This window comes from Notechis scutatus, chromosome 1 (assembly GCF_049901735.1).
Source record: "Notechis scutatus isolate UNSWTSFEM ecotype Mainland chromosome 1, rNotScu1.2, whole genome shotgun sequence".
Taxonomy (NCBI): Eukaryota; Metazoa; Chordata; class Lepidosauria; order Squamata; family Elapidae; genus Notechis; species Notechis scutatus.
Genome location: NC_142009.1, coordinates 295,066,223 through 295,093,449, shown reverse-complemented (window position 1 = coordinate 295,093,449; position 27,227 = coordinate 295,066,223). Strand labels below are relative to the sequence as shown.

At 37.8% G+C, this 27,227-nt stretch overlaps 1 long non-coding RNA gene across 1 annotated transcript in view; it reads left to right on the top strand.

Moving 5' to 3' along the window:
* The first annotated feature begins 2,472 nt into the window (after window positions 1–2,472).
* Window positions 2,473–27,227, top strand: part of LOC148133443 (uncharacterized) — a 39,883-nt gene continuing 15,128 nt past the window's right edge. Inside the window, exons 1-2 of the long non-coding RNA XR_015747394.1 lie at window positions 2,473–2,531; window positions 9,921–10,059. This is a non-coding gene — a long non-coding RNA (uncharacterized LOC148133443). The remainder of the gene's footprint in view (window positions 2,532–9,920; window positions 10,060–27,227) is intronic.

Genomic DNA, 27,227 nt, shown 5'->3' with positions numbered 1-27,227 from the left:
GGATGATAATATGAACTGTTATAAAACAAACTAAGTAAATTATGATTACCTTGTAAAACATGAATGAATAAAAGTATAGTCAAATGATTGATTAATAATGATACTAAGGTATTTAATTTTTGATTGAAAATACGAGATTATATGCAATGTAATTGTGATTGAAGACTACAAAATGGAAGCGCAAAACAATTTGTAAACCAACTGGCACACTGTATGTATACATATGGAAGATGGCTTGATGTTTTTATGTTTTGTTTGTTTATGTTTGTTTTTAAAAACCAATAAAAACTTTTTTAAAAAAGTTTCTATGTTGTTGTTACCTGGCTCTTTAATCATGGCACAGATTTCACAATGCAGTGCAATTTCCCTGAAGAGATTGTAAAATCGATTAACAGTTATCCCAGAAAACAGTACATAATACCAACACATACTGTATACTGCCATTGCAATGGTGAATTCCTTAGTAGGCTATACTAATCTCTATACTATATAGAGATTAATTAGAATCTAGAGAAGTAGTTGTGTGTTTATGTTTTGGTGTGAGATAGCATCAGGGGTGGGATTCTACCAGTTCGCACCTATTCACTAGAACCGGTTGTTAACATTCTAAGCAGTTCGGAGAACCGGTTGTTAGAAGAAATTACTGGCCTAATCCTGTAAGAAAGGCAGGAAGGAAACATTCTGGTGTTGCTTACAGAAACTGCCTCTCTGTTAACCCTTATTACATTCTTGGCAGGACTAGACTTCCTGTCTCAGGAACATCTCTGGAGTTTTTTCCCCCTCCTTTGCTGTCACTTTGCTTGTGTGGAGTGACCATTCAAAGTTACAATGGCACTGAAAAAAGTGACTTATGACCATTTTTCACACAACTGTTGCAGCATCCCCATAGTCATGAAAGGCCAGGCGAGGAGATGCATGCCTCGATGTGAGTGATATTGTGTTGGCCACACCCAGCCAATAACATGACCACCAAGCTACGCCCACCAACTAAGCCACGCCCACAGAACCGGTTGTTAAAAAATTTGAATCCCACCCCTGGATAGCATATTCACATGAAAATAAAATGAAAACACACTGGAGAATAAAAATGTTTTTGCTTAATTACATAAAAATCATTAGGATTTTTAAACATATGAAATTATTTGTAAACCTTGGATTCAAAGAGAAGTCATGATAATCAAGAGAGACACAGAGAGAAAAATCAGATACGGTTGAATTTATTGTGTGTGATTTTATTTTTAGATTGGACTGAAAGCCATTTAGCTAGCAATCAATAATACTTCAACAATAATAAAGTTTTATTTTCATATCCCTCCATTCCTCCCAGCTGAAACCAGGACTAGAGTAGGAAGTGCCAAGATTCCAGCAAAGAAGCTGCTTCCCAAACTCTTTAGAAGCAGGCAGAGCAAACATCTCCTGGCATACTTGTCAATTTTGCTGCTTTAGCCAAAACAAAAAACAACAACCCCACCAACCCAATGGGATTGCAACATTCACCCAGCTCTTTGTTTCTTTGTGTTGTTTGTTGCCATATAACCATTATGAAATCAAAGGGACACTAGCATGAGTTTATAAGAAGACATGATGATTTTCAAATTATATCATCATGCAAATGTAAAATTAAGTCCTAGTGTCATGTCTAATTGTCAGTTGTACCACCTGTGCAGTGATATCATGATGCCTGTGTTGTCATTCCGCTCATTATTGTCCCCTCAGTGTTTACCTGTGAACACAGACACCGACATTTGTAAACCATAGCTTGTAGTTTAATATGTTATGTAAACTGTGTCCATTGTAATTGTTCACTAAAACATGGACAAACAAAGCTTGGTTTTATATAATGCATTAACTAGGTCAGTTCCTGCAATCTTTCCTGATAAAACTTGTTTAATGGGGTTTTCATTATATTTGTCTCTTTTTTGGGCCAGATCTTAGTTGTCAGTAATTCCTTTTAACAAGATCTAGAACTTTTCATAAATACCTGATTAGATTGTTACATTAGGGCCTTTACTGTACCTATTATACTGTAGGCAGAGGTTCATATGATGGCATCTTCCTATATAAGGCAAGAGTCTTACACATACAGTATAAAATTAGAATGTCCAAAAAGAAGATAATGCTTTCTTTTCTGGCTTCTTCCTGTTCTCTATCTAAAGGAATTTTTACTTTTGGTATGGAGCACAGCTTGCAACCTCTAAAAGTAAAATCCAGATGTAGATTCCTGCTTGATCAGCTTTAACTTCATCATTAAGGAATCCCAGCACTTTGGTTATTTGGGTGGCTGCAAGGAGTAGGATATAGTAGTTAGTTTCAGGGAATGTTAAACTTCATAGTTTTTTTGTTTTTTGTTTTTTTCAAATGCTTTCAGTACTGCTGACCACAAGGTGGCATTGACCCATCTTCACAGCCGACAGAAAAATAAAAGCAGCTACTTATACAACCGGCTCTTCAATTTTGTGACTAGCACCAAAGATTTCAACAGGGCTAAATTTTCGCCTACTGACCTGGTTCCTTCTTATAAATCAAATTAAGTGAGTATTTTCATAGTATTTCTTTTGAAAGGATGGTACTGAATGAACATATTCTTGTAAATATGTAGCTTAGATTCTTCCCTACCACCACAGTATACTTTTGATTGCAGATAAGTCTCCACCTGCTTATTTGGTGGCAACACATAACCAATTGGGTTGTTCTTGAAAAAAAAAACTGAGTAAAGTCAAATGTTGCTAGCATTTAGATAGGAACCATCTTGAATACCTGGGCAGTAGGAAAAAAAACACATTGTAGATGAAGACAGATTAAACTATTTTCAAACTGTTTGCAAATCCCTCCTCCTTGCACACCCACATAAAGATATCCCAGCAAAGATTTCAACTTGAGAGTCTTTAAGGCCCAGTTCATAAGCAGAAATCTTATGCATAGCATTAAACTTTGATTATACAAAGTTATAAACATACGTCTTTGCACCAAATTAATAAGACCCTGTTTTTAAACAGAGAGCAAATGTATTATAGATTCAAGCCTGGGTGACACTGTCAATACTGGGTGACACTGTCTTTCCATTGTAAAAATGTAGTCTCCTTGCTATATCCCTTGCCACACAAATTTTTCATATAGTAATATATTTTCAGTTTTTGATGTATGATTCAAAATTACATTCACATTACAGACCACATTAGTGATCCCAAAGCTCTATGAGCAAATGGATCAAGCTAAACAGGACAACAGTGAGCAAATCATATGAATGCTTCCTCCATCATTTTGTGCTTCCTAAGCAATGAAATTGACTGGCAAACCTTTTTCAAGTTTCTTGATGATGTACAATACAACTGAAAGAAAACCTTTGTTAAACAAAATTCAACAAAATTAATCTTCCCTTAAGATCCCAAAAAAACGGGGGGAAATCACAGATAAAGCTAAAGTAATGAGACTTCAGAAGCAGGAATCACAGTTTATCAAATATGGTTAGATTTTATGATTTATATTAATATTAAAATTTGTTTTTTAAAAAAATATGGTACCTTTTCAGGTGTATCCTTCCCTTTATTCACATTATGGTAGATCTTTTTGTATGTTATATATATTTCTCCTTTCTTTATGTGTATCTTAGATTGATGTTAATGTAGTTATCCTATATTGCTTGAAATAAGAAAAACCCTCATGCAAAGATCCTGGGGGGGGGGGATCTGAATTTCACCTTAACGTTTCAAGAAACATACTTTATATTCTTGCAAAACCTTTTTCTCACCATTCTTTTTTTCCTGTTGTTTATTTTGAGGGGTGTGTGTGTTTGTGTGTATGCATCCCTTCCTCGAAGCAATACATCATAGTGCAGTCTGAGACTCAAATGTCAGAACTCTTTTGTCTTTGAAGATTTTTCCCTCCACATCAGTGCTTGCCCTCTTATTTTAAGAGAATAAGGAAACTGCCCTGGAAAAGATTTCATGCACATTATATTACAAATTGCTTCTGTAATGGGGTGCTTAATTGACCATTATTAAGCACTTTACTTTCAATGGTTGTACATTGTGCATATCAATGCATTGGGAAACCATTATTATTATACACACAAAAATGTGAAATTACAGCTGTTATTTCTTTGGCTGGTGTTGACCTTCATATGTATCGAATTCTTCCCAAGAAGTTAGGGTGTCATAATATATCAGAAAAGGGTGTGCGTGGATCCAAGCAGTATAGCCTTTTGTAACTGACAGATGAAATGTTTCCACAGATGCACAGATTTTCTAAGTGCCATCCAAGGTTTTTGGATTTGGCACCCAGTGTGCCAATAACCACCATAACCATCACAGCTTATTTATGCCATAATCTTTTTGAATTTTAGTTTTCAGATCTTGATATCCAATTATTCAATTTTTTGCACTCATTTCTACTAACCTCTGGTATTGCCACATCAATTATCTGCTCTTTCTTCTTTTCAACCAAAGTTATCTCAGGTGTGTTATGAGCCAAGATTTTATCAGTTTGTATTTGGAAAGCTCACAATATTTTAATATCAGTTTTCAATTCTATGTTCTCACCATTTTTTTGTTTTGTTATTGACACATGATATTTTTTACAGGTGTTCCAGTGGAATATGAAATCACAACTGCCACTTCTTTAACTTGTGTTGGCCTTTATATGCATTGAGTTCTTCCTAAAAACTCAGGATATTGTAGTTTATCATCTTCTTCTTATTATTATTTATGACATTATTATATAATCACACAGTCAGCTAGATGTTTATACTTGATGTAGCATTTTATTAAGTTGTCATCGTCATAATCATCATTGTCATTATAGTTGTTGTTTCTGAACTAGAAAAAAAAACTAGGAAAAAACAAGGATTAGATAATTTGCAAATGTTTTCCAAATATAAACAAGTATTCATTCAGCCCATAGGGAAAACATCTGAAGAAGGTTAATTTACACTAAAAACAATCTTTTTCTGCATACAGAAGCCAACTGGACTGAAAATGTAATCTTCAGTACTGTTCATGGAATAGGGACCAACTGAGGACAACAAATTAGTGTAGGAATCCAGGACAGATTGTATAGTACCCAATCTTCCAAAATAGAAGAATTGGGACAGACTCCAATTCCTCTTCCTCAGCATTGGAGACAGATTCTGTCTGCCTCTCAATATAGCAATATTAGAGGGAAAATAAAACAGAGTTCAGATGAAAAACATCAAATGGAACACAAGAGGGGAAACTCAAGATGACAGATACAATATTCTAGGCTTTCCTAAAGATGCTTGAAAAGCATATGCTTAGAAAATACAAACATATGTATATAAAATGGAAGGTGGTTTTATGTTTTGTATGTATATGTTTGTTTTTAAAAATATTTTTTTTAAAAAAAAGAAAATACAAACGCTTGCTCTGGAAATTGACATGAGTCTGAACTCTGTTGATTGGTTAGTTTCATAATTTAGCCATTAGTCTCCAGAATTAATCTATCTGTTTTGTGTTTTCTTAATGTTCTTGATTTAGGAGCTGGAGTGTAGGAATGGAGGAATTTGTATGCAGATATGCTGCTTCGGGAAGGTTAAAAAAATTGAGAGGAATTGATTGATGAGCAAGTGATTTTCCACTTCAACGAGTATTACCTCAGCTCCATAGAGGTTCACTTCCTTTTAAAACCAAGAAAAGAAGAAAAGAAACCAGTCTCTCCAAAGCCCCAAGGAAACCTCAGAAAGAGCAACCCAGCACTATCATTCATTCGGTGAACTAACGATATGTGAAGGGAGCCTTCTGGCTTTTTGTTAAGAGTTCAAAAGACATGACATAATAAAATGATGCCTCCCCCTGCACAACATCTTGTCAGGTTTCATAAAAGTGATAGGTGACTGAGGTTTTAGAAAACCCCATCGTGCTTTCCTCAGAACAAAAACAAGTGTGCCTCAGTGTGCGGACTGCAGATTGCATACGGCCTTCCATTTCTTTAATATATCAGAAATTTCCACTACCAGGAAACAGGTGTAAGTTTTTGAAGAAAGACTGAGATAAGGAAAAGCCATTTCGACTCTGTGGGGCTTTTCTTATGCAGTGAAAGATTGATGCAGATGGTGATCGTCATTAGCGTTACGTACTCTGTGAGGTAGGTTAGGTCTTCATTCTCATTTCACGGGGCACCAAATGTACTCTGGTTGTTGGGAATCCCAGCATAGGTTATGAATGAGGCTTAGGTTCAGGAAGCAATCAATATATACATAATAGGCAAAACAAAGCACACAGACACACGCACACACGCACCTCTCAAACTTTGTGCAAAAGAGAAAGCTTGGCACTTGCTGCTCTTCTTACTTTCTGCCTTCCAGGCTAACGTGTCAAATTGCACCTGCCAAAATCCTCTCTTCTGTCTAACTGGTAAAGGGACAGAAGCCTTTTAGTCTTCTGCATCCGATCACATTTTGTCCCACTTACATTGGCAGCTTTATCCTTTGCTTGTGTACTTGTAATTCAGGCCTGGTCTAAACCTGCAGCAGAATGAGGGCAGTAGGAAAAAACGGAGGTGATGGAGTGGATTGGACCTCTTCAGACTGCAGCTGGTGAAGTGCTAGTTTTGAATATCACTCCATTAACAATAGAAAAAAAAAAACCCTGCAAACAAAGCTGGAGAAGTGAGAAAAGTGTTAATCAGCTGGCTTCCTAAAAAGCTCAGTTTTCTTTTTGCATGAAACTATTTATGCAAGTAGAAGTAAAAATCAGATAGGATTTACCCTACCTGTATGCAACTTATTTACCCTCTTACTCCACCACCTGGGTTCCCATGTTCTAAAATACTCTCAGTAGTTCTCCAATCTCTCAAAACATCCACTGGCACAAAAGCATCCATTCAGCTATATACTTAGCTAAACTTAGCTTTGCTAGGTTCTTTTATCCTTGAAACAATTGGAAACAAATCTTGCAAGAGAGTTCCAAGTGCATTTTTCTTTAGCTGATGAATGTTGCTATTATTCTCATTGTTCATTAGTTCTTTTGTATTGACATCATAGCGTAGGAAGGGGCTATCGAGGCCACCAAATCCAATGCCCTGCTCAATGAAGGGTTGTGGTTGAAGCATCCCTGACAGATGGCTGACTGGCTTCTGTTTAAATGTACCTAATTATGAGAAGACAAGCAAGTCTTTGGGAATCTGGTTCTTCTCTATTGCTAGGAAATTCTTTTTGGTCTCGAGTCAAAATCTACCTTTTTATACTATGTTCTGCACTCAAGAATGACAGAGGACAGATTCTGAGCATTATTGTGACATTTTTTCAATTATTTGAAGAGTATCCTCACTCAGTTGTATTCTTTTCAAAGTTTATTTTTTTCCCATCTACTCCCACCTCTCTTCATTGATATACATCCCTCATTACTCTTTTCTGAACTTGTTCTACTTTGTATGAATCCTTACAGTGGGTGCAAGATTTGAGCTTGGTCTGAATAAAAGGCAATTAAATAGAATGATTGTGCTCCATGATTTGGAAATTACATTGCTTTTGACACAGCTGGGAGCATAACTAGATAGAATAGGCTCACACTAAGGAATAATATAGCTCTCATATACTGGGCAATTCTGGTGAGGACGTGGTGAACTAGCTGAATGAGTGGAGATGGCATTGTGACCAAGATTGTCAGTCAGAGAGTGGATTCTGGCTAGCAAAATCACTCTGGAGAAAGATCATTAGTCTGCCCAGATGTACTCCAGACGCTCATTAATAGGAGATTGTAGGAACCAAGATTTTTGTGGTTGGCTGGAGAGTCAAGTATCTGGAAGGTGAGGGGTTCCAAGTAAACTCACAGTTGTAATATAGACTATACGGACATGAACTCTTCTGAGTCTCATTTCTTAATCACTTTGGAATTACTTTTTAAAACTGCTTTTCAAATATTTTGAACCTTCAGAATTGCAAATTTTATAGCATTCACCGGATGACTTTCCTTCAATCCTCAGCAAAAGAAGTATGAATTTAAGGAATTAATAATTGGTGTTTGTGTGTGGTGTGGAATGAAAGGCAAAAGGTTGATTAAATGGCTGTTTTTGGAAAATTATAAACAGAATGGTAGTCTAGATGGATTTGCAATAAAATTTTGAAATTAATTATAATAATTCTTCATGTGGGAAATGGCTGTTGTTTTGAATTCTGTGGGGAAAAATCATGAAAGGATGACCCTTTAAAAGTTGAGCACTAGAGAGAACCCGAAGTAACTAAAGATTACAATTAAAAGAGAAGTACACTTAAACTCAGGTTGCTAACAGAATGGAACAAACTCCTTTAAATTGAATATATTGAAAAATATTTCTGAATGATTGGCTCAGAAGTTAATTTTAAGAATGTCTATCATTATAAATAGACTGTGTGTAAATGATGCCCTGGACAAGAATGAAACTGATTTCAATCTGGATTTAGAAATGACAGGCTCCTAGAATGATTTGAAAAATATTACAAAGTAGATATACAAATGAAACTGGTTGATGTCTTCATAATAAAAGTGAGAAACGTGGGCAACAGACCACAGGGTGAGAACCACTTAACTATAGACAATATTCTGCAACTGCCACTGTCACAGATATGGTCAAAAATAAATGCTTGAGAAGACAGCAAGGTTTCTATCATAAGATGTTCTGCAGATTCCTTTATTAATCATATTTCTTTTTATAAAATCAAATTTCAATAAGGATTGTAATGAAACCAACTCTATGGAAAGTAGTCTGACAAGGTGCTGTTGAATTTCTTGATGAGAAGTTCTTCAAGTGAACAGAATTTCTCATCGGAAGTTGATATCACAGTTGATGACTGTAAGGCATGAAATGTAGAAACTGCAGACCTATATTTTATCTGATGGACTCCTATGTCCAGTATTGGAAAGAATATACTTATTTTAAATTAGACTTCTGCAGATGTTGGTGTTATAGCCTCACAAAAGTCATCATGAAACTTCTTCACTTGGGGCATATGTCACTGCTGAAATTCTTGTGATAACTGTTGACATCTTGAAAATTATTGAGAGAGGTCTGGAGAAACCGTGCAAGTCTACTTTGATCATTTGTTGTAACATGTGTAACAATTCTGAAATGCAGCTAGAAGATTCTAAAAAAATTGTTACAGCACAGTCAAAGGAAAACAGAACTTTAGCTTCTGTTATCCCATCCCTCTTTCCAGGGTGAATGATCTCAGTCAAGATCTTGTAGACATCTTTGAAATGGAAATGAAGATCAAAGAACTTCATAACTCTTGCTTCACACAGTGCCTTCAGCATAATTTTACACTGAGATGTCATACTTATAGTAAATGCTATCATTTGATTCTGTGTACAATGCAATTGTAAAGATTTCAGCAAAGTGTCTCACTTCTGGAAAGGCTTGTATAGTGTCATCCAGGATTAAATTAAGACTGGGGAAGCACTTTTTCTCACTCTGTCGCTCCCTTCCCCCCTCCCTCCCCTCCTCCCTCCCTCTCTCCTTTTCTCTCTGTATTACTCTTTGTTTTTCAGCTATAATTCTGTCTTAGACATTAGCATATAATTCACTTAAATATGCAGCTCCATCACAGCCTTGGCTTTGTAATTTTGACATGTCTAATCTTTTACTCTCAATAGTAAAATAGTGCTGTATGTAAATCTAGCTATTAATCTTCAACTTCCCCCAAATTTCCCAAAGGTTCCTTGGATCTTTAGGCTCAGGCGTTCACCTTGCAATCCTTAAATACACAGCAAACTACAGTTATTTGCTGAGCTGATTTTCTTACTAGTATTGGATTGGATTGAATCCATAGTCACAGGAGAAAATGCAAATTATTTGACTGAGTTGATTTTTCTTAACACACGACTTAAATTGTGGTAATCTGTAATCACAGAGGAAAAACTTATATCTTTGATTCCCTTCCTTTCAAAGTTAGAAAGAATGCTAATCCCTTTATTCTTTTTAAAATTCAGAACTTGGCTATTGTATTGCACCATTCTTCATACAAAACAACAGAAGAGGATCATGTTTTGCCAGAAGGTTAATAACTGAGAGAAAATTTCCACAGCATCCAACCAACCACATATTACGTATATGCAATCTCCAGCCAAGGTCAGTGTGACATTGATGATTTTACCAAGTATTTACCTTCCAAAGCTGGCCTCTTTCTGGACAGCCCTTTCTAGATTCTCTGCCAGAATCAAGAATCATGTAACAGTGCAGAAGCCCTCTGAGACTTCATGAGTCACTGTTTGGATCTATAAATGAAGCTAGCCACAACTACCAGTTACCTGGCTGAAAAAACAACATGGTTAATGAAATAAATTTGCTCTAAAGCTGACATAGTTGTCAGGATGGTATATCAGTTTTTCTTTTTCTTTTTCTTCTTTTTTAAAAAGCTTCTCTTATTGTCCATTGTAAATGGGCCAAATGGCTCACACAGTCCATTTAATATAATGAACCTCTTTTTAATAATCACACAAGGATTCACTAAAGTGAGCATTGACTATAAGATATATCTGAGAACTCAAAGGGCATGAGAAGTTTCTTTCCAAAACCCTTCATTGGTTTCAATATGCCCTTTGCTTTTTTTCAGCAAATCTGTGCCCTCAAGGATTTACTGTGATTCAAGTGGTCCTTTATTTTATAACAGCCAGGAAAAGTTTTGCTTCACTGTGTTCCTAATAAACATGGTTATTATTATTTCCTCTTGGAACACCTGTATTCTCCACAATATGCCTTTCAAAATTGAGCCATCTTTGGGACCTTTGGTATTTTCTCAGCTTTCCCATCTGTGTGCCACTGTAACATTTTGGCAGCTCCTTCTCACAACTCTTATTTGAGTTGTCACTTTATAGCTCTTTATTGGCATCTGTTAGGCACCCATATTTTTGCAGTCCAGTTGTGATAGTCCAGCTATGGTGACCGTACCATCTGTTGGGTGGATCTTGATATAATGCCAGGCTTGCTCAATGGCTGAGCTACTGGATGGAACCTAAAACTGTTGGTGATTCATTGTGTTTGTAATCAGCTGTTGCTCCAAGAACTTTTTCTCAAGTATTACTGCCAAACTGGGTAACCTTAATTCTATCCCTCTGCATTTGTTTGTTGGCCAATTGCATAACATTTCATTTGTTTATGCCAAATTCCATTCTTTTATTTTCATCTCATTTCTCTAATCTATCCAAAGTATTTGATTTTTGATTTGTTTTGTTTCACCCAGTTTTGTGTCTGATAAACATTCCTTCCTATAGTCTTTTTCTCAAGACCATACTCAACACATTAATGCATTTCCCAGAATCAGGAAAGTATATCCCCATAAATTGAAGTGAATCTGTGAATTCCCAAATGAATTCAAACCATTTAATGCAGCGTTTAATGCAATGTAATTTCAGGGTAGGGAATCGGTGGGTTCTCTAGTATTCTTTCCTTTCTTATCCAGCATTGCCTTACTGGCAGGAAAGCCAACTACCACCTGCTTTTCTGAATATATGTGGCACATATATTATTATATACAGTATTTAACATTAATATTTATTACTTACTCCATGCTTCTCTTGACAGTATGATCACTCTCCCAGAAGTTGCACAGGTGAGATGGGTCGATAAATATTTGATTCAATAAATAAATATGAATAATTCATATTTAGAGGTATGAAAGAATTTCATAGAACTTGCCAGATCAAACAGGTTCAATATCCCGATGTCAAAGGATCCCCACCCTCCCAAATCTGTCTCAGTGATTGGAACCGTTGCATTGGAATACAAAGCAAACAAGACTGAGCCACAGAGGGTTTAATGCTACTGTATTTTGTGCCTGTAGATCTTTCTTTTCTCTTTCTTGTGCATGGGCCTGTGAATTGTTTTTGGTTATGCAAAGAGCCTCTTCTCTCTCCCACTACCATTCCACAATATGTGCAACATGCATGTTGCACATATGCATGTTGCGTGTTTCATACTTACCATACTTTGCAATCTGCTTATCATGCTCATGAATGCACATACCACACATACAGCACATACCCCCCAAAATAATAGCATTTCTGACTGACAGATCTATTGATGTTCTAGAAGTTTGTTACTTTACTGTAAAGAGGAAAAGGGCCAGATATACAGCCTGTCTTGTAGTCAAGGACATAATGGCCCTGCAGGCATTGGAGGATAAGGGGATCCAGACCAATTGAAACTAAACAGATTATTGCTCTTAAGTGTGAGTTATCCTCAAATTTATCCCTGAAACACTTTGGATTTTCTGCATGGAAGCTTTTCTGTTGGAATAGATAAAGATGACTTTATGCTGCTTTAGCAATGCATTGGGCTTATGTTGGAAACAACATCATGAGAATGTCCCAAAAATAGTTAGTAATGTGTTTTCATGACACAGCAAGAAAGATATAAGTCCTATTCTTTTATACAAGTCATCCAACTCAATCCTACTCTTCAATTTGATCCAGAAACACTGATGAATATTCTTTCCTCACAAGCTTTAAGCCAGATATACCACCATTTCATTATTATGCATCCAACCAACCCACATTTAACTACTTGCTAAATACTTCATCAAGTGCTTTGTTAAAATCAAACTACATTGCATCTACAGCATTTCCACACTGTCTGTCAAGGAAGTGATCCATTTGAATCTGAACAACTTTTTCAACTTCCAACTATAGGATAAGGGGATCCAGACCAATTGAAACTAAACAGATTATTGCTCTTAAGTGTGAGTTATCCTCAAATTTATCCCTGAAACACTTTGGATTTTCTGCATGGAAGCTTTTCTGTTGGAATAGATAAAGATGACTTTATGCTGCTTTAGCAATGCATTGGGCTTATGTTGGAAACAACATCATGAGAATGTCCCAAAAATAGTTAGTAATGTGTTTTCATGACACAGCAAGAAAGATATAAGTCCTATTCTTTTATACAAGTCATCCAACTCAATCCTACTCTTCAATTTGATCCAGAAACACTGATGAATATTCTTTCATCACAAGCTTTAAGCCAGATATACCACCATTTAATTATTATACATCCAACCAACCCACATTTAACTACTTACTAAATACTTCATCAAGTGCTTTGTTAAAATCAAACTACATTGCATCTACAGCATTTCCACTGTCTGTCAAGGAAGTGATCCATTTGAATCTGAACAACTTTTTCAACTTCCAACTATAAGGTTTCTCTCTCTTAATTTCTGTAACACAAGCCTATTTATTATTTGTCTAAATATATATGTATAAAATTACCGATGGAAATGACTTGAAACAGTTCTGTGAAGACCTTAACACTCACTAAGGCCCTTGGTTTTGTCTGAAATGGTCTAAAGTTTCCTGCTTGGGCAGGAGGTTGGGTTAGAAAATCTCCAAGGTTATTTTGTTATTTCAATTATTCCTGAGTATACATGGCATAACTTTCATTGCAGAAAATTCTCAGATCCTGCAGAAATGGGCTAAACACTTTGAAGCCATCCTCAACCCTGAATGAAGACTGGATTCCCTGGGTTGATATCAATAGTGCCATGGATGTCCTATTGGTAGTAGCTGAAGTCATGGAAGCTGTCAGTAACCATCCAGTGGCAAAGCCCCAGGCAGACACTTTTTCCACAGAGATATATATAGTTGGTGGTCCATAATTCACAGAGTTATTCCAGTCTTTCTGGGAGCAATGATCCATTACTCAGGAACTTAAGCAGGGGTGGGATTCTACCGGTTCGCACCTATTCGCTAGAACCGGTTGTTAACATTCTACGCAGTTCAGAGAACCGGTTGTTAGAAGAAATTACTGGCCTAATCCTGTAAGGAAGGCAGGAAGGAAGCATTCTGGTGTTGCTTACAGAAACTGCCTCTCCGTTAACCCTTATTACATTCTTGGCAGGACTAGACTTCCTGTCTCAGGAACGTCTCTGGAGTTTTTTCCCCCTCCTTTGCTGGTACTTTGCTTGTGTGCAGTGACCATTCAAAGTTACAATGGCACTGAAAAAAGTGACTTATGACCATTTTTCACACTTATGACTGTTGCAGCATCCCCACAGTCATGAGAGGCCAGGCAAGGAGATGTGTGCCTCGATGTGAGTGATATTGAGTTGGCCACGCCCAGCACAGTCACATGACCATGAAGCCATGCCCACCAATGAAGCCACGCCCACAGAATCGGTTGTTAAAAATTTGAATTCCACCTCTGAACTTAAGGATGCATCCATTGTATACCTCTACAAGAGGAAAAGCAATAATCAACCACTGAGGAATCTTTGCTTTTCCCCATAGTAAGAAAAACCCTTGCAAGAATTCCGCTAAATCATCTGGGCACTTATCTGGAGTTGGGCTTAGTGTCAGAATCACAACTTGGTTTCTGCAGTGGTCATGTGACTATTGACTTGATTTTGCCATATGCTAACTTCAGAAGTGTCAGGAGCAGAATCCAAGAACTCTATATAGCTTTTGCTGACTTCATAAAAGCTCCCAACACTGCTAGCCAACAAATCTTGTGAAGAATCATGACTGCCCCACCAAATTTATTCAGATGGTACTCCAGTTCTATGATGGCCAAGTGCTGAATCAGGGAGAATTGGAGAGAATCCCTAAGGCATTCCCAGTCAGCAATGATGTTAAACAGGGCTGTGTCTTACACCCATACTATTTAGTGTGATTTTTACAGCCATGCCAAATGATGCTTTTCAGGACAATGATGCTAGAATTAGCCTCAAGTACACCAGGTGGATAGGAAACTATGCACACCGAGGAGCCTTCAAGCTATTGCTAAAGTAAAGAAAACTGTCTTGAGATACTTCCTCTTTTCCCATGACTGTGCTTGAATGCTGGCTCAGAGCCAGAGATGCAAGCCAGTAGGGACAAATTCTCTAGAGCTTGTGGCAACTTTGGACTCACCATCAATATTCAAAAGACTGAAGTCATGCAACAGTTGTTCCTCATACACCATACGCAGAATTCAAAACCACAACCAAAAGGCAGAAACTACACACAATGGACCAGTTCATTTACCTTGGCTGCATCCTTTCTTGAATAGTGACCATTGATACAGAAGTCTACTGCAGATCAGCCATCACAAGCAATGTTTTTGGTAGACTGTCTTTCCACTGAATCAGAACATCAAAGAATTAGCACAGCAAAGAATTGAAGGGCTATCAGACTATGGTACTCACTATCTTTTTGTATGCTTATGAAACATGAACTATGTATCAAAGATATATATATAAGATAGCTTATCTATTTCCACATGATTTGTGTTCACAGAATATTAGGCATCAAATGGCTAGATGAAGTACCAGACAGTAAAATTTTCTTCAAGGTAAGCTTACCATCAATTCACACACTAATAATGGAAGCACTGACCTACTGGGTAAGTCATGGTGTCCATATACCAGATGAGTGCATACCCAAGCAGCTCCTTTTTAGAGAACTCTGTGCCGGAAAACATTCTCATGGAGGACAGAAGAAATGTTACAAAGATACATTAAAGAGGTCTCTGAAATCACTTTCTAGACATGACTACCTGAGAAGAATTGGCACAAAATCATTCTATCAAGTATGGCCCCATCCATAAGGCCATCAAGCATATGAAGTAAGGCAAGGTGGAAAATAACAACATAAGCACAAACTGTGCAAGTCTACAGTCATCTGTTAACCTTAAAGGTGACCTGGCCGAAGCCATCTTGAAAGTTTCAGTGTTGCCACACTGGAGCTGAGGGATTTTGTAGCCAAAGCAAAATACTTTCTCTTGAGAACTAAGGACATTCTCATACTTGGTCAGAAGAAGGCGGAGTGGTTGTCCACGCTGTAATTGGATCATGTGACTGATTCTTTTGAGAAAGTGACAAAATTTTTACTTTTAATTAGGTGAAAACCATAGAAGCCTTCAGAGTTGGTTTTCATCAGATTTGTGACAATATGATATATTCAATAAAGCTATTTTTTGAGGAATCTATCTGCCTTGGAGCTTTGCTTGCTATTAGTCTATTACTTGGAACCAGTGATGGGATTCAAAAACTTTTACTACCAGTTCTGTGGATGTGCCTTGGTGGGTGTGGTATGGCTTAGTGGGCATGGCTTAGTGGGCATGGCTTGGTGGGCATGGCAGGGGAAGGATGCTGTAAAATCTCCATTCCCACTCCACTCCAGGAGAAGTTAACTGCAAAATCCCATTCCCTCCCACCCCACTAACCTGCTTTCCAGCTCCGTTCTCCCATGCAGGGCTACAAAAGAAGACCCAGAGATCAGCTGGGACTCCAGAAGCAGAGAATAGGTGGGGGTAGGGCCAGTCAGAGATGGTATTCTAAACTTCTCAAAATTTCTGCTACTAGTTCTCCAGAACTGGCAGAACCTGCTGAATACCACCTCTGCTTGGAACCCTGACACCATCAGTGTAATAACTGAAGTATTTACATGTTTGCCCAATATTGAACTGCTTGAACTGGCCTGACCAATCATCTTTGAATGGGCCACATTTAGCTTAATGGGATTAATTGTGTTGAGGTCTTCATCAATGGCAATTAATACACAAAATTACAATTTGCTTTTTAAAGCAAATATTTACTGACATATACTTTCATACATTTATATACTGACACCCATGCCCACATACCCGCACAATTACATTGAATTTTGGTTTTCCTTAAAAGCAAAAACTCCAGCTGTTTCCCACTTTCTTAACTAGGTCTTCCTGGCTGATTAATAATAAGTCAAGTACGAATGATCCTTTGTTTGCCTTTGTTCACCCTCTGAAGGAGAATGTTGTCAGCAAGACAAGTCAAACATTATCTGGAATGACATGATTTGTAGAGTGTCCAAACAGATGTCATGATAATTAAAGTCTTTCATCACTACAACTGCACACATCTTTTTGTGATGCAGTTTGCTTTTTGAAGGCATCATCTTGGTAAGCTGGGTGATAGTAGATATCAAAACCAGAATTGCTGTTTCTGTTCCTCTGCTTATTTTCATATTGCTTTTTCTCTAGAAAGGGCTCTAAGTGGTATATAAAAGCAAATACAGTTTTGGATTCATTATGCTAGACCTGCATATTTCCCATCTTTATTTTGCTATTAAGAGTTCTATTTTCTTTTGCATCACATTCCTCTACTGAAGGATGCCACAGTGCTGCCTTCCCCACACATCCATTATGTTTCTCCAGTTAAATGAAGATCTAGAATCCCCAAATATCTACAAATAATTCACCATAAAAACCTCCTAAGACCTGTCCAGACAGGATTTTGTAATTTGACTAATAGTAGCTAGTTTTGTACACTAGTTCCCAGTTAATAATATTCCTTGGGTATGATCCCACCACTTATAATTGTTTCATTATTCCCCTCCATAACTGATTTAATATATGAAGGTTTTTATTTAAAATAACTCCACTATGGGAAAACTTTGGAGAATGACAAATACCAGGGATTGTCACTTGAATTCCCATAGTAGTCTGTAAACGAAGTACTGAAAGTTACAAAAAGAGAAGTTTACACAATGTGTTCTAGTGAGACAAGCCTGTAACAGGGTATTATGAAATCTAGTCATAACAATCAAGTCTAAAAATATAATGCAGCAAATGTCATAGAATTCCCCCGGTCAGCCAAGCCTTCTTAGCCTGGATTAAATAACCCAAGAACTTGGTTTTGTTCATCACTGAGCTGTTGAGGAGAAGAGAAGAAATAAGGGGATTGCTGATCAGCCTCTATGGCTCCCTTTGGCTAATTACTAGATGAGACTGATTCGCAAGCATTGTCTCTCTCTTGCAAGACAGACTACTAGTCCTACTGAGCATCCTCTTACCCCCAAGAGTTACTAATTGGTCATCCCTTCCCCATGAACAACTTCCTCTAGGCAAAATATAAAGCAATTTCTTCCCAATAAAACTAACAACTCACTTAAAATCCCACCACCACCACCAAATCAGACTCAGAACAGAGCTGGAAAGGAACTTGGAGGTCATCTAGTCCAATTCCCAGCAAACAGGAGACCCTATATCATTTTAGATAGGCGGTTTATCCAGTCTTTTTTTTAAACCTCCAGTGATAAAACACCTACAACTTATGAAGCCAAGCTGTTCCACTGGTTGTTTATTCTCATTCTTAGTTAAAACAAATCAAAGACACTTCTAATTTTTTATTCCAAAGCAGTCACCAAAATCCCTTGCCCAAAGTCTGTCTAAGATACAAGATTTTAAAAACCAACAACAAAAAAGAAATACTATAATAATATGAGCAATTGTATATTTATCAAGTTTACCTCCAATAATAATCTTGGACCATTTTAAGGGGTTCTTACAAAGGTTTGTAGTGGTACCTTGGTACTCAACTGCCTTGAAACTCATCAAATTTGGTACTCAATGCATTTTGACGTGAATATTTAATCCTGGAATTCATTGTTTGTTTGGTACTCAATGCACAAGTTAGAACATGTCAGTGTCGAGACTGCCTTGTGATTCACTACATTATTTCTTATGGGAAAAATTTGTCTGATCTCATCATTTTTGGTACTCATCATGCCTCCCAAAACCAATTAACATTGAGTACTGAGGCACCACTGTAATGAGATCGTATGTGCAAAGCAAAGCATTTCTAAAGCTAAAACTCAACTTAAGATTTAAATATGACAAAGGTGTTCTCAGAAAAGTGACTGCAAAGATCAATTTAAAATATTTAAAATATGATATTGTCAGGCCATTGCCTAATCATTTAACAATATTTGTTGGAGAGGGAGGGAGTTTTGCACACATTGAGAGCATGTTGTGAGCATGCTCTGTTTTACTATTCTTAATTCATGAGATCAAATATTTTCCAGGGATGGATAGATGCCAGGCTCAACTTAACTCACTCCTGATTCTGTAGTAAAATGTCAAATGTCTCATTATAAATTGAAAGAATTTACTAATTTAATTTCTTATAAATCTTCCACTAGAACGAAAAAGGACCAGTGATTAATCATAGCTATGGAAGTTTGTCAAGAAAATGAGTTACATCACCTTGCTTGCTAGTTCCAGATGCTTAAAAAAGCCTTTGCCCTCAAAGCTGACTGCTGTCCAAGAGTTAAAATAAGATTAGTGATGTGGTGAACTCTAGGGGACATGGCCTGCAGGGCAAGGACTAAATAAGTCTCCCTCTGCCCTACATAGTGACAATGAGTTGGCCAGGATCCTGGCCAAAGGTTACAGCACAGCCTGCATTCCATGACAAGCTAGATACTAGATCATGTGCTGAAGAGAAACCAGGAGCTTAGAGACTGTGGATGGTGTGAATATAAAAAAAAGCAAAAGCTACAGAAATTGCTCTTCTGGGATTATGTCTTTAACTGCAGTTTATATGACCAAAGATACATTGCTTGATAGTGTGGACGGTAAAAGATTAGCCTCCATTCCCTAGCTTCTCACAGTTTCCTTGCTTTTGTATTAATTCTACTTTAAAAGTATTTGATTTATCTGAATCAGCACCATGTATTCTCAAAAGATGACTACTCATACAGTGTTCTTCCTATTTTGTGCCCCAAGATGAGAATAATCCAAACCAAACACTTGTACATTCCATTTATTAAAAATGGAAGAGTTTTTATTAAAATGAAAGTAATTTACGCACATAAACACAAAATGGTCCAATCTGGTCATTGTTAATTGTTCATAGTGACCTGTTTTCAGCCTTATCTGATAACTTTTATTCAGCCTTACTATACGTTTTCTTGTATTTGCTTTCTCTTTCTCTTTCTCTTCTTTTCTTTTCGCAAAGTAATATGCCTTTTACGTGCAAACATTTAGACAAGAGTGTAAGAGCAAAAGAGGAATGTATCTTTCCAGACATGAACGGAAAGCCACAACTTATCTCATTTGAGCCAGGCAAAGTCCTTTTTCTACCTGCAGTGATTAATATAGAAAAGAAAATAACAAACTCTGATTCATTTACTCTATTACAGTGAAGTCTCCTAAATCATGAATCACGCTTTTTAATGGAAACTTCTGAAATCATATTCCTTTCTTGCCCCATTGCAAGCAGAAACCATAGTTTGTAGAAAATGTGTGTTACTGTTTTTCACAGGTGTCAGCAAGGACAACAAATGACAACACAGGGGTGGTGTTGCATCATTTTGCAAATATCATGACTTATAAACTTGTATCAGACTCTAAGGCGCCAATACATAATAATGGCATTTGCATGGTATCATTGCATACATATCATTTGGCTGTCATCAATCAGTACTGCTGTCCAGTCATACTTGCTGTGATGAACATAGTTGTACAGAACAAATAAATTGCTAATAAAAATCTCACAATAAACATGTGAGGCATAACTATAACCCTATACATGATTACAATGAATTAAGCTCAGTTAATTTCATTTCTTCTCATGGCATAGGAGGTATTATTTAGGACATGGGTCCTCAAACTTGACAGCTTTAAGACGTGTGGGCTTCACCTCCTAGAATTCTTCTTCCAGTCATGTTAGCTCAGGAATTCTGGGAGTTGAAGTCCATAAGCCTTAAACTTGCTAAGTTTGAACTTGCCACCCTTGATTTAGGAAGATGTGGAAGGAAGCTATTTTGGAGAGCATTTACTTATTCATTTATTTTAATTTTCCAACAAAATCAGCCTGCAACAATTCAGGATTTATCTGATTTGATGTCCCGGTTGCATTGTTTTAAGATAACATTGTAAACTACTAGGAGTCTATTGAAAGCAGCATCTTAAGGCAATGACATATTAAGTCAATATGCTCAACCAATAAACCAGATTGAATTTAACTTTTGAATTTAAAAAGGCATCATATGACCATCTAGCATAAAATAGGAACTCCATTAATTAGAAAAAAAAAGAGGGGAGAAGAATTTTCCAGGTATCTGATCATTTCTTTATTCTCCAGCATCTGTTGCAAGTAGACACAAAGAGGTATAAAGCCTAGAAGACTTGCCCTCACTCAATTTTGTTGTCAGTTCACAAAACTTCCTGCTATGCCAGCAGATGTCATCATTGCTTTTGCTCCCTGGCATTCTCTTTCATTATAACTTTGGCAACTACTATAAACATAGCCAAAGCCTAAATGTGGAAGTCTTTGTAGAACACCAGTTTACATTAGATATTTGAACACATTGAAGATTGGGATACCTCCAAAACTATTATTAAAACGTTATCTGGAAACTGGGTATCTTACATACAGCAAGACAAATCTAGTGTTTCCATTCCTGCTTGGAACTATTATTTTAACATATTGGATCCTATTTGTGGAAACTGCTGCTTTTTATCTAGTTGTATGTTCCCTAAATATTTTGCAGTAAGGAAGTAGATGACACTTGTATGACATTGAGCCAAATATATCTTCAGTTAAAAACAATAGCAAAAAAAAAAAAAAAATCATTCTCAGTTACATTTGTGCTTTTTTCATAAAAAGTGAAGTTGTGGTAAAAGCTTAAAGTTGGGGATATTTTTGCATACGAAATATGCTGAAACTATCCATCCTTCCCTGTAAGCCACCCTACCTAGAACTGGGTGTTTAAAAAGGTTTAGGAGGTAGGAAACGGGATGTCTCTTTTGGCTGCCCCTGTTCACATTGGGTGTCCTTCAAAGTTAAGTTGTTTTTCTCTCCTACAGTTTAGGTGAACCTAAGGCTTATGATGCTATATTGCTTCCAAAGAGAGTGTGAATTCATGAATATTTGACAAATGATCACGGTTCTGGGATTTCAGTTGCTATGGGGGGGAAAATATTATTCTGGTCTCAAGTGGCAATTTATAGGTTCATCTGGAATTCAGATACTGTATTTTGCAAACAAAAGAACTTTGACAGACTGCCAGGGAAGCATTTTTGTCCAAGAACAGGGGGGAGAGTTTAATAACCTCCCCCCTTAGGGCACTCTCCAAAGTAGCAAAGAGGATAACCACTTATGTCCCCAGGTGGTCATATTTTTTTTTCTTTATCTCTTTAAAGCACCTTTCAGTCTCCAAGATTGGGAGCTACTGTTTAGAGGTTGTTGGCCATTATTAATTCATTTTATAAAATGTTTTCAGGTTGCATGAAAGGAGAGAAGCCCATTAAACAAGTCAACTATATTCTGCATTAGGCAATAAAACAACAAAAATAAAAACAAGAGGGGAGGGCAGGGAGAGCTTCAGCTACAGTTGCTCTGTAGAAACACCTTTGAAGAAATGGCATTTTGCATAGATATTATATCGGCTTGTGTTGAAATGGAAGTGGCAACTCCAAAGAACAAAAACCAAGCTGCCTAATTTGAAAGAAGCTGCCTAACATCAAACTGGAAGCAAAAAGTTAACCATAGTAGAAGCAACTGCAATGCTGCAGTTTCTTGTTACATTTTTCCATCACCAAATAGTGACAAATTTGTGGGCTTGCGTTTTTATTTATTGGGTGTAAAAATGCCATGCCTTCTTGACTAGGCTCCAGAAAAAATTACTGATATATCTGTGGATTAGAGTCTAATTGTGCAAACTTATATTTGTAAGTAAAGAAGAGTTAGTAGTCTTAGCTGTTCCTGTTCTGGGTCTTATCTTCAAAGTATCTTCCCCGATTCTCTGGGAAAAGGAGATTGTCAGTAATAAAAATGATCAGTTAACTACAGACTCCATAATAAAATTATGCAACTGGACTTTCGGGGGCATGCCGGGATTCACAATCCTGAATTCAATACAAATAAATAATGGACATAAATAATAAATAAATAAACAGTGAAGCTAAATGTGATGTATATTGCATTTAAATTTAATAACATTAAATGCAGTTGATATGATTACTCTTCAGTGATTAATAATCTCCCCTTTATGCCACAACAAGCCTTACAATACACTAACAACTTTCAGAGCCCTCTGGAGTTGGGGCACACCTAAGATTTTTGTGAGGTATATACAGTCCTGGAGCCTCAGCTCATGCCCTTGGGTCTTGTGGCATATAATATGATTCCACCCAGTACTGAAAAGAGTCCACTAATTTGGAAGCACCAAAATTAATCTGTGAAGCTTCCCAAGACTGGCACAAAATATGTAGAGAATTTGCTCAGATATTTGAGCAATATGCTAGGTCTTGTATCATCAAACAGTAATGTCACCCATTGCTGTCTTTGAGCAGTTTGCAATTGATATGAAGTTTGTACCACCTGTTAGTTCAAATCCAGTGCCTTCTTTTCCTGTATTTTCCTATATTTTTGTGTCAGGGTGTCAGATTGGAGGTGAAAACCAAGACACACCCTCCCCCACACACACTTAAAGGAGTTCTTCTGATTCTTATCCTGTTTCAGAATAGTGATCAGTTAGTAACTTTAGCATTATTATTGAAGAGTACAGGATATTCATATTCAAGGCTAAACTAGTAGGCACAAAGTATTTGGACAAATACATGGCTTTGTCTCAAAATGGAACATCATATAAATACATGGCATGAAGCACCTTGTCAAAGCAAAACCAAATATTTTATATAGGTCTAATAGATGCCTTTCCCCCCACTATATCACTACAGGTAGTCCTTGACATGTGATAGTAATGAAGACTGCTCCTTACATGTGGATGTTGTAACAGCCATAAAATGGGTCAGTCACTAATTTAATGACCTTATGCTTGTAGTGCTTGTTAAGTGAATCCACAGACATTAAACCAAATGTCACAGTTGTTTGGCAAAACCATAGTAAAGGCTGATCATGTGCCTACCGGAAGGTTATACAACTGTAAATGTGGCCCTGTTACCAAGCTCCCAAAGTTGAGATGTAGGACTGTAGAGGGAGCCTGACTGGAATCCGGATTTAAGTGCCTTTTTTGTTTTTTGTATCAGGTGTAACTTTGAGCAGTCACTAAGTTAATTCTTGACTTATCAATTGTAAGTCAAGAATGACCTGTATAGCATTTTAATAAGCATCTAGTTGGCTCTCTGTATTAAATTGGGGTAAGCAACCTGTATTAATATGACCGTGGTCACTTCCTTTGATACCCATTTGTCTTCTTGTACCATCTGACTTTTGAAATTAAAAGTTTACTTTTTTTAATGGACAAAAAGATCATCTTTTTTTTACTCATCAACTGTTGATAGTATCTTCTAAATGTGTGTGTGTGTGTGTGTGTGTGTATTTCTGTGCTTTTTTACACTCCCGTAAATTCTTTTTCATGTCCTTGCATGTTGCTCTTTCCAGCCCCTACTTTATGAATTCCTAACTTGAATAGTGTCTGCTCAAGTGATATCAGTTGCGATCTGGTTCAAATGGATTCTGGTCGTTGTTGCCCAAACATTTGCTCTAGCCAATTTTGGCTGATCTTGAAAGCTCAGAAGTGTTGTTCTTGGCTACAGTTTGACTGAGATATCAACTGGGAATTCCAAAGTTGGCAAATGTGACTTGTGCAGGCACATGCACACAGAAATAGCAGGAGGTGCTTACCAAGCAGCCACACCTACCTTGCAAAATATGCAGCTATATTTTTGATGCTTCAAAGAGAGGTACATTGAAAACCACATCAGAGCAAAGCACATTGTATACATGCAGACATGTAGTGAAATATGACTTACGTTTCCAACAGGAGGCCCTTTTACATCTCCCATAGATTATACTGTAGGTACGAAACCAGGGGTGTCCAACCTTAGCAATTTTAAGACCTGTGGACTTTAACTCTCAGAATTTCTCAGCTAGCATGTAGAAGATTGAAATCCACAGGCCTTAAAGTTTACAGAACAGAATAATAGAGTTAGAAGGGACCTAGTCCAACCCCTGCTCAAGCAGGAAACCCTATACTATTTCAGACAAATGGCTGCCCATTCTCTTCTTAGAAACCTCAAGTGTTGGAGCACCCATAACCATTCCACTGATTCATTGTTTTGTCAGAAAATGTATCCTTAGATCTAGATTGGCTATCTTGTTGAATCAGGTTCCACACACTGCTTCTTGTCCTCCCTTCAAGTGCTTTGGAGAATAAGTTGACCCCAAGTTGACCAAAGTTGGACACCTCTGACCTAAAAGAGAAATTAGGACTCCCCAAACTCTGAATTTCATAATGATTTTCTGAAGCAATTAGAATGTTGAAAAAGTAGATGATGATGACAATTAGCAGTTGCAGCTATTATAACTCTCAGTCAAATTGATTTTGTTTATCTTGTTAAGCGACAAGCAAGAGCTTCTAATTATTTTTCTTTTACAGTAATATAAATAGTTTTTACTGTATCTGATACAAATTACACTGCTCAAAAAAATAAAGGGAACACTTAAACAACGCAATGTAACTCCAAGTCAATCACACTTCTGTGAAATCAAACTAGCCACTTAGGTAGCAACACTGATTGACAATCAATTTCACATGCTGTTGTGCAAATGGAATAGACAACAGGTGGAAAGCAGAGGCAGTTAGCAAGACATCCCCAATAAAGGAGTGGTTTTGCAGGTGGTGACCACAGATCACTTCTCAGTTCCTATGCTTTCTGGCTGACGGTTTGGTCACTTTTGAATGCTGGCGATGCTTTCACTCTAGTGGTAGCATGAGATGGAGTCTACAACCCACACAAGTGGCTCAGGTAGTGCAGCTCATCCAGGATGGCACATCAATGAGAGCTGTGGCAAGAAGGTTTGCTGTGTCTGTCAGGATAGTGTCCAGAGCATGGAGGTGCTACCAGGAGATGTGGAGGAGGCCGTAGGAGGGCAACAACCCAGCATCAGGACCGCTACCTCCGCCTTTGTGCAAGGAGGGACAGAAGGAGCACTGCAGAGCCCTGCAAAATGACCTCCAGCGGGCCACAAATGTGCTGTGGCTGCTCAAACGGTCAGAAACAGACTCCATGAAGGTGGTATGAGGGCCCAATGTCCACAGGTGGGGGTTGGGCTTACAGCCCAACACCATGCAGGATGTTTGGCATTTGTCAGAGAACACCAAGATTAGCAAATTCGCCACTGGTGCCCTGTGGTCTTCACAGATGAAAGCAGGTTCACACTGAGCACATGTGACAGACATGACAGGGTCTGGAGATGCCATGGAGAACATTCTGCTGCCTGCAACATCCTCCAGCATGACCGGTTTGGCAGTGGGTCAGTAATGGTGTGGGGTGGAATTTCTTTACGGGGCCGCACAGCCCTCCATGTGCTCGCCAGAGGTAGCCTGACTGCCATTAGGAACCGAGATGAGATCCACAGACCCCTTGTGAGACCATATGCTGGTGTGGTTGGCCCTGGGTTCCTCCTAATGCACAACAATGCTAGACCTCATGTGGCTGGAGTGTGTCAGCAGTTCGTGCAAGACGAAGGCATTGATGCTATGGACTGGACCGCCCGTTCCACAGACCTGAATCCAATTGAGCACATCTGGGACATCATGTCTTGCTCCATCCACCAATGCCACGTTGCACCACAGACTGTCCAGGAGTTGGGTGATGCTTTAGTCCAGGTGTTGGAGGAGATCCCTTAGGGGACCATCCGTCACCTCATCAGGAGCATGCCCAGGCATTGTAGGGAGGTCATACAGGCACGTAGAGGCCACACACACACTACTGAGCCTCATTTTGACTTGTTTTAAGGACATTACATCAAAGTTGGATCAGCCTGTAGTGTTTTTTTTCCACTTTAATTTTGAGTGTAACTCCAAATCCAGACCTCCATGGGTTGCTAAATTTGATTTCCATTGATAATTTTTGTGTGATTTTGTTGTCAGCACATTCAACTATGTAATGAACAAAGTATTTAATAAGAATATTTCATTCATTCAGATCTAGGATGTCTTATTTTTGTGTTCCCTTTATTTTTTTTGATCAGTGTATATTCCATTGAGGATAGCCAACCCTGAAAGTAGCTAGTGGCAATCCCTTTTGGAAAAAAAGGCTACGGGGAGGGGGAGAGAGGAGGGGGAGGCATAAATACCTTGTTGATGAACGTAATTCTTTCCAAACCTTTTTGTGGTTTAGCGGTTGGGCCTGCCTTTCATCTGCAGTTTTATATTGCTTGTACATTTCTCTTTCTCTCTACTGGGTGTGGGATGCTCCTTATTTCTAAATCGCTGAAATGTTCTTTTCAGGGCTGGGTTGAACTGTTTTGGCAGTGGAATGTGCAAGGGAAAATTTGCACCGCAATTTCCTGTGCTGTACCTGTCCTCTGGATCAAACGAAAGATTTGATTCCCTGAGGGGTGTTGTTGAGCTGACAGCTTTTACCAGCGCTAGATTTATTACAAGCCACTCCCAACCCCCATCATTTTCTGTAGTGTGACACTTTAAGACTGTGCTGTAAAGAGTTAGGAAGTGAGTTCTGGAAAAGTCTTGCAGGAATTGGTCTCCACCCTACCTCTCCTCTTCTTTCCTAGAATGTTGAAAGTGTAA